Source organism: Mauremys reevesii, linkage group 1 (genome assembly GCF_016161935.1).
Source record: "Mauremys reevesii isolate NIE-2019 linkage group 1, ASM1616193v1, whole genome shotgun sequence".
Taxonomy (NCBI): domain Eukaryota; kingdom Metazoa; phylum Chordata; order Testudines; family Geoemydidae; genus Mauremys; species Mauremys reevesii.
Window position 1 is genome coordinate 119,188,427 of NC_052623.1, and position 13,724 is coordinate 119,202,150.

A 13,724-nucleotide genomic window follows, 5' to 3' on the forward strand; every position below is an offset into this window, starting at 1 on the left:
AGGAAGTACGGTACGTGGAAAGTATCTTCAACGGATGCATCATTTGTGAAGTATGTGGGCCAGTAACTATGGAGATTATTTAGGGCTGAAATGACACACTGAATAACAGAGATGACTCCAGAATCTCCATATTTTTTTCTGAGAAACGCTTTCTGCAATTTCAGAAATATCCTGTATTTTTAGATTAGTTGGGTGGTATTTACTGAAAAACAAAATGTTTGGGACAAATTAAAATACTCTTTTTTCATTCACTATTTTCTCATGAAATTATTTATGAAAATCTTTATTAAAAAAAGATAGATTAAAGCTATAGTTAAGTAAACAGCTATACACAAAAAAGTTATATTAAAAGATATTAAAGGTGCTAACATTTCAGAACACAAATATGTTTTACTTGGCTGAACTACTTTTTGCTTTGGAAAGTTGGGACTAAAAATAATCTGCTGGTTTTTTAAAAATATATTTTTATAATTACTATTATTAATTATTATTATTATTATTATTAAACAACAAAATGTGAGCCTAATCAAAATTATTTTAATAGTATGTTAAGGTGCGCTCAAATTTTGTGCATGTACTACAATGTTGTTAAGTATCAGATGGGTAGCCGTGTTTGCTGCTTTTACAGATCCAGACTAAGAGTCCTCTGTGGCACCTTATAGACTAACAGACTTTTGGAGCATGAGCTTTCGTGGGTGAATACCCACTTCGTCAGATGCATGCATTCACCCACGAAAGCTCATGCTCCAAAACGTCTGTTAGTCTATAAGATGCCACAGGACTCTTTGCTGCTTTTACAATGTTGTTGTATCTCTTTTCCCCATAATAACTTTTTACCTTTCATTAATAGAAAAGTAGCCTTGTGATTAATTTCAATTAGATTATTCACATAGTGTAGACTTAAGTATGTGCATAACTCTTTACAGGATCAGAGCCAACCACTGCAGTAATACTTGCAGGTCAGTCACAATTCCTCATCTATAGATGGTGCCTCGGTTAGCTCCCACCACCTTCAGAGATTCAGCATTTCAAAAATAAACAAATAAATAAATCCCATCTTGACTTTCTGCTATTTAGCTGCTCTTCAGGAAAGTGGATGACACCCTTATATGCTAGAAGATTATCAATAAGATTTTGTTTAGCATCTTCAATCTAGATGGCCATAACATGTTTTATGTAAGCTGCTCCCTCTACCACAATCAATTGTGACCGTGGGAAGGTATTTTAAGATGCAAGGTGGCTGATGTGAAATGGCACTGTGGTATTTCTTTTCTGGGTGTATCTCTTGATCCTCAGATATCACAATATTGAATTCACTATAGAAGCCCAGATAGCTATAGCCTCACTGAGAAAGGATTAAATTGCACTTGTTGACAAAGGGTAAGATCTGCCATACGAGGCTGTTAGCATGTCTCGATCTAGCTGGTATCACACACCTTTTTCAAAAACCACACACATATCTTTATTGGAGAACGTCCCTCTACCAGGTACAATGCCTGAACATGAATATATTTGCACATGCACACTGGATTGGAACAAATATAGCACATTACAGAGAGTGCAGTTCCATTAATGCTTCTCAATGGCACAGCTTTCTGCCTTTCTCTTCACACTGAGTGAAATTTACCCCTGTGCAAAGGGGCAGCTCAGGGCCAATACATTACATACATCCCACTTACTCTCTATTTGCTGTGCACAATAAGATCAAATCCTAATGCCTAAGCAAGCTTTCTTCATAATATATTACAAAGTGATGTTCCTGATGTGGCTGCAGAGGTCAGCTTTCAGCCTTGGGTGCATTTTTGCGGGGAAACTATGGACCCTGGGAAACAGGATTCAATCATGAAAGGGCTGACACACTTTGGCCAGGATGCACAAAGGGGCTTAGGCATTGCAACTCTGACAGTTGCAACAACTAACTTCTAGGAGCTTCAAAAATCACTGGGATCCACAGACCCTGAGTTAGGTGACTACGCTCCCTAGATAATGAACAGGGGAAGATAGGGACCCAAGCACAGAATCCTCAAAAGCACGTCTACTAGGTGTGGAGCTGACTAAATTAGCCAATGGGAGATGCTGATGAACGGGATGTATCCTAAGTCCTGCCCCTCTCAATGAGTTTGGTGCCTAAGTCAGGACTGCAGGGAGTTCCCTATCTCTACCTGTGATCAACCCTCTTCTGGCATCAGGTGTCCTAGGCACCTAACTTGTTTCCTGTGAGAATGAGTTAATCACCTGCCTCATTCCACGCAAAACAAAGGCAAAGGTGACTTTATAACATTTAGCCCAGTGGTTAGAGCACCCACCCAGCATGTTAGAGACCCCGATTCAATCACATTTCTTGCCTGATGAGTAGACAGGATTTGAATAGGTTGTCCAACATCTCTTTAGGAGAGTGCTCTAACCACTGGGTTATGAGAAATTCCAATATAAGCTCCCTCAGTCTCTACTGTTGAAGCTGTTCCACTGAATATAAATAAAGAGTCATTGGAACCAGGTAACTGGATTCTGGGTCTGTTACCTCTCAGGTGGGTGCTCCAACCACTGGCTATAGAGTCATTCTCACTCCTTGGCCCAATGATTCTTTCTTTAATTATTTATCCAAAATGGAAGAGCTTTCACAGGAGTGAGGGAGCCCCACATCAGACTATCCTCTAGCCCAGTGGCTGCAGCAACTGAATGGAGTTTTATGGATCTCAGTGGAGCCTAAATTTGGAACTTACGCACCTACAACTTGAGTTTAGGTGCTTAAGCACTTTTGTGGATTTGGGCCTTACGCTGTAACTATATACTAGATATGACATTAGCACTGTAGTATAGCTATGGAATGAATATTGCAATCTATTTAAAAAAACCCAAAAGAATTGTTGCTCTGAGAGTTTCAGTTTAATGACTAACTGTCCTGTCCGTTCTTTCAGTCTAGAGTCCTGTTTCCAGAAATTGTCACCACATCTATTGGCAGGCTTTAAATGAGAATCATTTCAGTAATATTATGTTAAATTACATGAGAGTTCCTTTGGAATCATGTATTATGTGCACCTGAATACCAAAAGAATTCATCATGATTAAAGTTATTGCAAGAAATACCAAAGGAAGTAAGAATGATTTGCCACTTATTATAAAGTGTTGCCCATTTTGCAATAAGTGGCCAGTCATTATTAATTCATTTGGTATCCCTTATAACATTAATCACGACTAATTCATTTTGTATTATTAATGTAGATGTAACATGGAATTCCATTGCAATTTAGCTATTTATTTAATGTATCATTAATTTAAAGTATTATCAATTCAACCTGTCAGCAGTTTCATTCAGATGGTCTAAAGTGTTATTCCTGCATTTGAAATGAAAAAAAAAATCTCATGCCAATGAATACCTTTATGTTTATAAACAAGTAATTGGGTTTCTTTTAATGAAAAGAAATAATTTACTTCTTGGGGGTTTCTTTGGACCCTTTTTACATATATATGGGAAGAGAATCTGAGGAACTTGCTACAAACTCAGGCACCAATACAGCAAAAACCTTAAGCATGAGTTAATTTTATGCATTTAAATACTCTCACTTTCAATGGGACTACTTGGATGATTTAGTTGGGGATTGGATGAGTTAGTTGGGGACTGGTCCTGCTTTGAGCAGGGGGTTGGACTAGATGACCTCCTGAGGTCCCTTCCAACCTTGATATTCTATGATTCTACACTTGTGCTTGAAGTTAAGCACATGTTTAAGGTATTTGCTGGATCAGGTTCTAATTTAATCTCCAGGTGGCCTTGATTCAGCAAAGTGGAAGTAAAAAAGAGGTCTTCCTGACTGCTTGAGGTTATTAGAAGTCCTAGGGAACCTTTCACAAGATTTGGGCACAAGCAGTGTCCTTGCAAAATTCCAGTTTGGAGAACTACATTCTGTCTTCATCATGGAGTTTTGATTAGGTAGAGTATTCACTTCCTGTCCTATTATGTAGTGTTGCTCTGCACTCGTAAGCAGATGCCATGCTTTGCCCAGAGGTGGCAGCATTTTTTCATTAGATGAAAGTATTTTCATGTACATATTTAAGTGGATGAAATCCAATGGCTGTGGAGGAATCATGGAATGTCCATAGTACAATTAGAACAACAGTCAGTAGTTCTACTGTGGTTTGGGGGATGGGATCCACGGAGGCTGTGAAATTCCACTTTGGCCTACAAGAACATACAGGGGCAGGCAGACCCTGCAACCACCAGTCCTGTCCACAGGAAGGAAGAAAGAGTACATGCAATTAAAAAAGGAAAAGAGAAAAAAAACAAAACAAACCAACAAAAAGCAAATCAAAAGCTTCCCAAATGGCTGTAGGGGAAGTTGTGAGGCAACTCATCTATTACACCTTCATGGCTATGTTCTCTTTTGTGAGGTGTTCTGATATCACAATGATTGGCACTACAGAAAGAGGCAGACAGACAATCTGAAAAGCATTGTATAAATGCAAGCCACTTAGTGTTGTTCATTTGGATACCAAAGACCAGCTCCTTAGCTCAACGAAGTGCTATTTGAAAGGGGACTTAAAAACTAACCGGTAAATGCTAATTCCGCCAGCATGGGGGAATCCTCTTATAGTTACAGAGTCGAGATGGTATAGCAAACAACATCCCGCTGTCCCCCCATATTCTCCAAACCGGTATAGTGGGCATGATGGGCACACAGTGGAAGCATGCCAGCATAAGAGTTCCCAGAGGGTCATTACCCAAGATGTAATTTAGAGCATTGAAGCTGTTCTTAGTTATAGCAGGGGCTGGACTAGCCTCTAGTGCCACCCTGGAAAATCATCCAGACTTCCCCAACTCCAGGTGCACGAAGCACTGCTCTGGAGCACCCGAGAATATGGCCCCAAATTTCCAGACATACACAGAATCTTAATACATACTACTTACTGTTGCAAACAACATCATTAATAAATATTGTTGGTTGGTTGTTTTTGCAAACAAAATACCTAAGTTCTAGTCACTTATTTTCAGAGACTTCACAAAAATGGCTGAAATAGTAAACTTATGCCTTGGCATATAATTAATAGCCATTGAGGTGCAGATCTCTGACCAAGTGTGGAAAAAATAGGGTGGATAATGATAAAGTTGTAACAGACAGAAAAAATTCCAATGGGAAAAAATAACTTTTTATGGTGGCTTGCCCATCACAATTGGCATGCAAAATAAATAATAATAAAAAAACCCACACATCAACTTCAACTTCACTATAAAATATTTAACACCTTCCCCTTGAACATATATATGTAATAATAACATTTAAAGCTAATATGGTCATTCTAAGGTATGTTAATTACAATGCAACTGAGCTCCATTTATAAAACATAATTGTAGATTATTAATATTTACAGTATCCATTGGGGCTGTATGTATATAATGGAGAGCAGAATTTAGCTCACGGAATTTTATGATGCAGCCTTTGCTGCTATTTCTTGTTATTAATCCTCTTTATCATTTCACATGCATCATCTTTTGTTTGTTCCCTTAATTCAGAGTGGATTTTATTTTTTTGTACATTATGAACATTATTCTTATAGGCCTAACAGCCAGACTCAGATTTACATACTGTAGATTTAATTGCTTCACATTTCATGTTTTGATAAGGTTCTCAGCTATTAAGCTATATTAAGAAAGGTATGGAGAACAATACAGGAATTATGATAATAACATTCTACAGATGAAGGTTACATCCTCATGTTGACCACGACATTCCGTTTTAGTCACATTTCCGAAAGGTATAGCAGAAGTAGAAAGGTCCAAAGAAGGGCAACAAAAGATACTAGCTGGGTAGGGAAGAAGTATTCATATGAAAAGAAACTAAAAAGATTCAGATTGTTTAGCGTGAAAGAAGAAGAATAAGAGATGGCATATGTAATAATGTAAATAACTTGGAAAATGTGAACATATACAATGTACAGATAAGGCCAGAGAGATAGACACTCCTACTTAACCTGTTCTGCAATAAGACTAAGAGGGCATTCAATGAAAGGAACAAGACAACAAAAGGAGAAGTGAAAAAATGAAATACTTTTTATTTCAATTTATCATATAATTAACCTGTTGAACTAACTGCTGCCTTTTATTATTGAATAGTAATTAGGAACTGCTTATTAAGTTTCAAAAAAGGTTGAGTCAATTATAGGAATAAGGAAAGCATCTGCAGTGACACTTGGCAGGATAAATTGTAAGAGATATCAGTCCCTCATCCTTCACAACATAAAATGATCATGAGCTGGGGTTAGGCACCAGCAGTGTGCTTGGTACTGTACACACGTTGAGACAATAGTAGGGTCAGGAGCTTGGACTTGGATTCTCAGAGGTAGCTGGGCACCTATCTCCCATTGATTTTAATGGGAATTAGGTGCCTAAATTCTTTTGAGGATCTAGGCCTCGATAAATAAGCAATTCAAATTGCTCTAGGTGATCAAATGAAGGTTTATCATTGAATGTCACAATATGTGCTTCATAGGTATATAACAGGCAATAGAACATGCTGATTTAGATGGGTTAAGATGATAGCATTGGCAGAAGCATGCTTAAAGGGTGTTAGCTTTGCATACAAGGAGAAACTGAGCCACAGAAAGGAACAAAGACCACTATCTATGTCATCCAACAAATGTCTCTGCCAACAGTTTTATCCCCCATTGTAGAAACAAGGTGAATTCCTGGCCACCTGAAACCAATGGGAATTTTGCCACTAACTTCAGTGGATACAGGATTTTACTTATAGGCTTCAGACCAGATCCTCTGCTCATGTAAATCTGCCTAACTCTATTGTTTTAGCACCTTTAACATCCGCTGGGGATTTGGCCCTTTGTCTGCATTAAATGAAAGATGTATTGTGTGTGACTATGCAGCTTTCCTTGTCAGCTGTTATCTGCCTAATGAAAGCCTGTGAAAGCCTTCCTTCACTTGGACAGGGTATTCAGCAGTCAATACTACTGATACAAATCTTCTAATTTGTGTAATGCCTACATTGTTTAGTAATTTGATTTTAGGCGGGTTTCCTTTCATATTAATTATAACAATAGCCACAATACTTGTTCTTATATAGCACATTTCAGCGAGAGTGATCACAAAACTAAAAACACTTAAGAAAATATTATTAAGCAATGTTGTATTCTTTCACTGGAAAAATGTGTGTGTATGCGCGTGTAACCCACACACCTTCTGAGTGTGGTGTTCTGGCCCATCTAGTGACACTGAGACCAGTTAGAGAGAAATCAATGAGTCTGCTCTGCAGCCTTAGCTATCAGCCAGTTGACTTTTAGCTCATGCAGTAGCGGGTCATGCACTAAGCTCCAGAGGTCCCAGGTTCAATCCCGCCCATCAACAACCATGGTCCATTGGTATTACATGTGCACATGTATAAATTGGGCTATTATGATTATTTAATTTTAGTCTATGTATTTAAGATATATTATCCATTGTTAGTAACAAATGTGGAGTTAGAGAAGGAACTGTTATTTTTCCTTTAAACTCTAACAACAACCTGTAGCCTCTAACAGGGTGCTGTCTATGCTCAGGAAGCTGACCTGTCCAGTTATGTATACTAACCCTGTGAATGCATATGCCATGCACACACATTTTAGTTTCAACACATATTTCCTGAAGTATGGGAGGGGTCTGTATTCTTCCATTCAATATGAAAGAGGGATATAACAGCAAAAAGTAAGGCATGAGATTAGTTAAGTTTTAGTACTAGTGCCATTTTCCCCACTTCTCTTTCTTGTTCCCTAAAATAGACAGAACATTGTGAAATAAAGACGCTAGTGGTCCATGAACACCTAAATGCTCCAAGCATCAACACTATCCCTTTGGCTTACGTGTAGATTTTGATACATGGTACCTTACCTTCAATATGTACACTAAGGGTGACAAAACAGAACACATTTCCTTTACCCTTATAGAAATAAATTAAACTGGCATCTTTACTTTGGGTTACAAAGATAAGTTAATTGTGCATGGTTTTATAATGGATATGGTTTGATGGAGGCTTTGGTTCACCATCTAGTGTTAGTTTTTTATTTACAAGCCATGTAATGTGCTTATTCATTTGCTGGCACTAGAAAATATGGGTACTTATTCACTTTACCCCAAACTACAAATGTCGTCTGTTCCCCTCTCCCGTGTTCCCCTGTCCACTTACTGAATGGCAATGAAGGGCACTGAGCATCCGTTAGAGGTTCTGTGCACCCCACAGAAGTGGGCTGTGATTGCCCAAATCCATATTAAAGAATGTCTTGTCATTTTCATGTAATTATTGCCTTAAAAAGTTGGTACGTACCTTCAGTTACCACAAAAGATTATGGTTAGTTTACAAAGTACCATGAAGTGCACTTTGCAATATGGGTAGAGATAGATTAATGGGCCAAAGACCTTCAAATCAAAAGGCCCGATCCTGAAACATGCTGAGCACTTATCTTAAGGTCGGAGTTCCTTCCACTGGAGTCAAAGCTGCAGGCAGGATAAAGAAGAGGAAATAATCAAACAGGAAATATTATGTGTTAAGAGTATTAGAACACATTTCCTATTCTAGTTATAGGAAATATCAATTGCAGAATTACACAGGATGTATGCTGGCTTTTTACCGGTGGCCTCTGTGCATGAGAGCTTATAATATCTCTGTGCAACTGAGGGCAGCATCTGACTCCCTTACTCCTCTTGAGTAGCACATTACTCCATCAGTGGCCATGCTGACTTCATTGGGAACAGTCAAAGAGCTAGGAATGTAAGGGAGGGAATTAAACAAGCATGAGGTTGCCATGGAAGAGATTGGAAAATACCCCTCTTCATGTAATGTTTTGCAGAGATCATCTTTGAGAAGTCAGGATGATTTTTTTTTTATTCCTGTCACTGTGTGACTGAGGATGGGGCAGCTTTAGATTCTATTGCAGCATTAGTAAAAAAGTATTTTCAAGTGAGTATGCATTATTCTAGCATAAAGAAAAGAGAAATCACTGGATGTCCTTGAAATGAGGTCATTTGCAGATTCACTAATCAACAATAAAAGAATGCCCAAATTGTCTCATTGATCCAGGAGAGTGTGCACCTCCTACATATATAAGTTATTAACTGAGGAATTAAAATGAGCGTCCTTATATATTTATTCCTTTTTCTCTATTTTATGGATGCAATATTATGTTGGTTATATTTAAAAAAAACATACATCTCCTTCACTGCAATAATAGCTGGTTTTTTATTTTATTTTATTATTATTTAGTATCTGCTGGTGAAGAGATTTTGTAGGTTCCTTTAAAGTCTAAATGTGCTGCATTAAATAGCTTTGAAAAAAAAAGATGGTCTCTAGCCTGCTGAGTAAATATAAATTTCACAGTTAAATACATAAAATAATTATTACATCCAATGGTCATGAGGGACGTGTTTTTAGGAGTATACTAATTAAACTACATCCTTCAGACAACATGTTTCTATACTTACTAGCAATGAACCATATCTGATTTGTCATTAAGTAATTATGAATGCTAATGCAAATAAAGCACCTTTCAAACAAGGCTTCAGAATAGAAATTAATCATATATTATTCTTTCTGATCCTGGCACATAAGGGTCACTTAAACAAAAACAACCAAGCAAGTGAGGAGTCAGAAAACAGAGAAGCTACTGTTTTGTTTAGAATTGAATGGATGCCTCTTTCCATGCTGCGATTTTATAGGTATGTGTCCTAAATGCAGTGAACAGAAGGAGAGAACAAATATTTTGGGAAAAGACAGTGGCCTGATCCAAACCTATCAGTTGGAATCTTCCCATTTAGTTCAATGAATTTGGATCACTCTTATGGTTATAATAACAATTACAAGCTCAGACTGCTTTTCAGCTGTAGATCTCAAAGCACCATATAACAGTTAAACATCATTTCCCTCATTTTACAGATCAGCAAATTGAGGCACAAAGCAGTGACGTGACTGGTGCTTAGCTACACAGCTGGTGGCAGAGCTCCTGAGCCCCAGTCCAGAGTCCTACCCATTGGGATACATTGCCTCTCTAAATGGTAACAGAATAAAATGAAGTGGTGAATGAATTGTTCTGATTTCCATTCCTACCCCATATCCCTCATCCTCTATCCTCAGTACAAAACTCAAAAATACGGGCTAGATATGGACCTTCTGATTTCTTCAACCCCTAATAAGAAATTGAATATAATATTGCATCATAATTGGAAAAAATAACCTGTAGAGGAGGCTCATCTTCAGAGTTAAAAGGGAACATTAGTGATATTTTCTATCAACCTATTTACAGTAAATGTAAGTTGATTTACCTTCTCATTATGTTGTAAATGTTTTCCTTCCTCTTGACTTGACTTTTTCCTCTTCTTTGTACAGGCAGCGAAGTCGTAAGTCCTCTGAAGCAACTATCTGCAAATTATAATGCTTCATTGCAGAAGCAAGTAACAGGGTATGAGTTATGAAGAACAAAGTTCTTCTTGCACAAGCTTCAATAATTCCTAATTCTGGGAAAGAAAATAGCCAATAACTTGTGAAAGGTACTGTGAATAAATGTGTTTAAGACAGTATAATATGCCTTTAAATTGTGATTGGCTATTCAGGATCCTCTTCAAGGCAAAGAACTATGAATAACTGATAGTCTATCTTAGGTCAATTATTGTGTAAGGTACACTGAAAAAACATGCAACACAGCTCATTTATGCAACTTATATTAAAGGGTGCTATTCAAAACCACAGGTGTCAGCCAGTAATTGAGAAAGTTCTCTGTTGCATGGAAGAAAGTTGTGTGTTGCATTTACGGGTTAGACTAGTCTTTCCTTTAAATATTGTGACAAAGTTCCTCCTCTACCTTGGTGGGTCCTGTGCTTATTGGCAGATTTGCTCGCCTCAGAGATCTTCCCCTCTGGTGGAACCCACAGTCTGGGTCAACTCCTCTTGTGTCTGATCAAGAGTTGGGAGGTTTGGGGGGAACCCAGCTCGCTCTCTACTCCGGGTTCCAGTCCAGGGCCCTGTGGATTGCAGTTGTCTAGAGTGCCCCCTGTAACAACTGCATGACAGCTACAACTCCCTGGGCTACTTCCCCCCTGGCCTCCTCCCAACACCTTCTTTATCCTCATCACAGGACCTTCCTCCTGGTGTCTGATAATGATTGTACTCCTCAGTCCTCCAGCAGCACACCCTCTCACTCTCAACTCCTTGCACCTCTTGCTCCCAGCTCCTCACATGTGCACCACAAACTGAAGTGAGCTCCTTTTTAAACCCAGGTGCCCTGATTAGCCTGCCTTAATTGATTCTAGCAGCTTCTTGATTGGCTGCAGGTGTTCTAATCAGCCTGTCGGCCTTAATTGTTTCCAGAAAGTTCCTGATTGTTCTGGAACCTTCCCTGTTACCTTACGCAGGGAAAGGGGACCTACTTAACCTGGGGCTAATATATCTGCCTTCTATCACTCTCCTGTAGCCATCTGGCCTGACCCTGTCACAATATATAATAATGCAACATTTTAAAAAATCGACATGAAAAAATATTAATTTTGTTGTGAAAATGTTTTGACATTACTGAACTTTCTTTTTCCCGTTTTCTTCTAAAATGAATTTCCAGCCCAACTTTGCAAAATGTTTCAATCTCCATGGAATCACACATTCCAACAGAAGAAGTTCCATCAAAATGTTTCCAACCAGCTCTAATTGTCACACAAAGGTTCAGGAACATTAATAGAAAAGTATATGAGGGCAGCAGCCTGCGGAGTTTGCCATAAGCAGACTATAGAGAGGTACTTTTCTCACCCGTTCCTGCCCATAATATATTAAGGCACTGATACTGCACATTTTCATACATGTGAGTAGCCCCATGAAAGTCAGTCCAATTGCATGAAGTTTCTCATATGTGTTCTTTGAGGACACAGGCTTAAAAGAGACTATAGGATAGGTTGCACCCATAGGCTTCATTAATAATTAAGGCTGAAAGTCCAACTTCCTCTCCTCTTTATACATACACATAACTCTCACTGATTTCGGCAAAAGTGATTTATGTGAATGGAAAAAAATATTGACATCTCATTCTTGAATAGTGATCTCAGATAAACACAGGAAAGGTATACCCTTTGCCTATATTAGAAATTCATATTTAAGTACTGAGGTCACCATGAAACAGTCAGCTGTTTGCAAGAATGACATCAGAGATACCCCAGATCTTTGCTAATCTACATATAGGGAAAACGGAATGCCTCAGATATTATTGTGTGGTAGTGCCACAGTTTCAGGGTAAATATAACTATATTCCCCCTCTGTGGTCACTCAAGGAACCCACTTAAAGGTTTCAGCCATCACCTCTCTTGGACACAGGCCCAATGTGATGAAGTGAGAATTTTTTATAATATTTTTGTGATGCCTATGTATGCCTCAGTTTACCCCATACTTTGCTCTGCTACCCAGGGTAGGGAAAGGATTAAGTTTGCTCTCAGGACAGACATAGGTGTGTGTGGAATGAATACAGTCATTAAGGAACTGGCTGAAACTGACCCAGATCAACAAGGGCTCCAGAGAGCCAATGAAAGCTCCAATGATTCATGAACTGATGCTTTCAGCGGGGAAGCTCCGGCCAGATGGGTTGTAAACTCAGCATGGCCCTGCCTGGAGAACAAAGGACAGCTCTGTCCAGCAGGGTGGGCCCTGGAAGAAGCTGAAGGAAGAGTGAGACCCCTTGGGGTCTGGCACACTAAAGGGCCTTCTCCAAGTCACTATGCAAAAGCTGGGCACAGACCACCAATCCTGTGGCTCCATGACACCTGTGTCTCACTCCCTCCTGCCAGGGGGCTTCAAGACTCCACAGCTCTCTGGATTACACTAGATATCCCCAGGTAGGTCTTGGGGAATGCAAACTTTTCTATATTGACCACTGGATTCTATCAGATTGTTAAATCTTTACAAGGTAAAAGCAGGCAGAAACAGAGGGCCCGATCCTTGGCTCCTCATAAATCCCCAAAATTAGACCAGCTCTTCCTGGCCCTCTTTTGGGTCCTGGGCCCATGAGCAAATGAAGAAGCTCCATATATCAGTATTTTCCATATGTGGCAGCTATACTACAGACAATACATTTTATTTAATAAATAATCCAAGTACAGTACACTTCCTTCACTGATTGGAGCAACATGTGTAAGATAACAGAAAGAAAATTGCTTATACAACTCATTCAGGAAGGTTGCTGCAATTTGAGGTATGTGGATTTTTTCCCAGTGAAGTGAAAGACCTGTCATAGACCACCTTTTAGGATATGGTATGCCTTTCACATCACTGACAGGGCATGCTATTTGCAACAAAACCCGACAACTCTTACTTTCTTGACAACTCATCCCCTCGGTGACAGTAATCATGGCTTGATAGGTTGTCCAGCACAGGAGTACATATTTGGCCTTATTGTGATTTGTGACAGTGCTGGCATATGATGTCTGGAATGATCCAACATGGACTATGTCAGATTATCCAGAGGGATTCTAGTCTTTCTGTAGAAACATGATTGTGCTTCAGATTATGCTGTTTCCAGCTATTGAGATGAACAAGATTGGTGCAGTAGCAGCAGCAAAGAAAGCAGTTTAAGGTGACTACATGAAAAGGGAGTGGAGGTACAAATCATATAGTATGTGGAAAGCATAGTCTTGGGATCTGGATTATTTCAGGAGACTGGCTGATCAGATAAAGAAATCTGATTGGAAGACAGGTTTGAAAAAAGCCAAAATGTTGTTACATCAG

The 13,724-nt window shown here is 38.9% G+C and overlaps 1 long non-coding RNA gene across 1 annotated transcript; it reads left to right on the forward strand.

The window, feature by feature from the left end:
- The first annotated feature begins 3,790 nt into the window (after positions 1–3,790).
- Positions 3,791–10,674, forward strand: LOC120398212. The gene is made up of 3 exons (XR_005594251.1): positions 3,791–3,928; positions 9,906–10,024; positions 10,356–10,674. It is a non-coding gene; the product is annotated as an uncharacterized LOC120398212 (long non-coding RNA).
- The last annotated feature ends 3,050 nt before the right edge of the window (positions 10,675–13,724 follow it).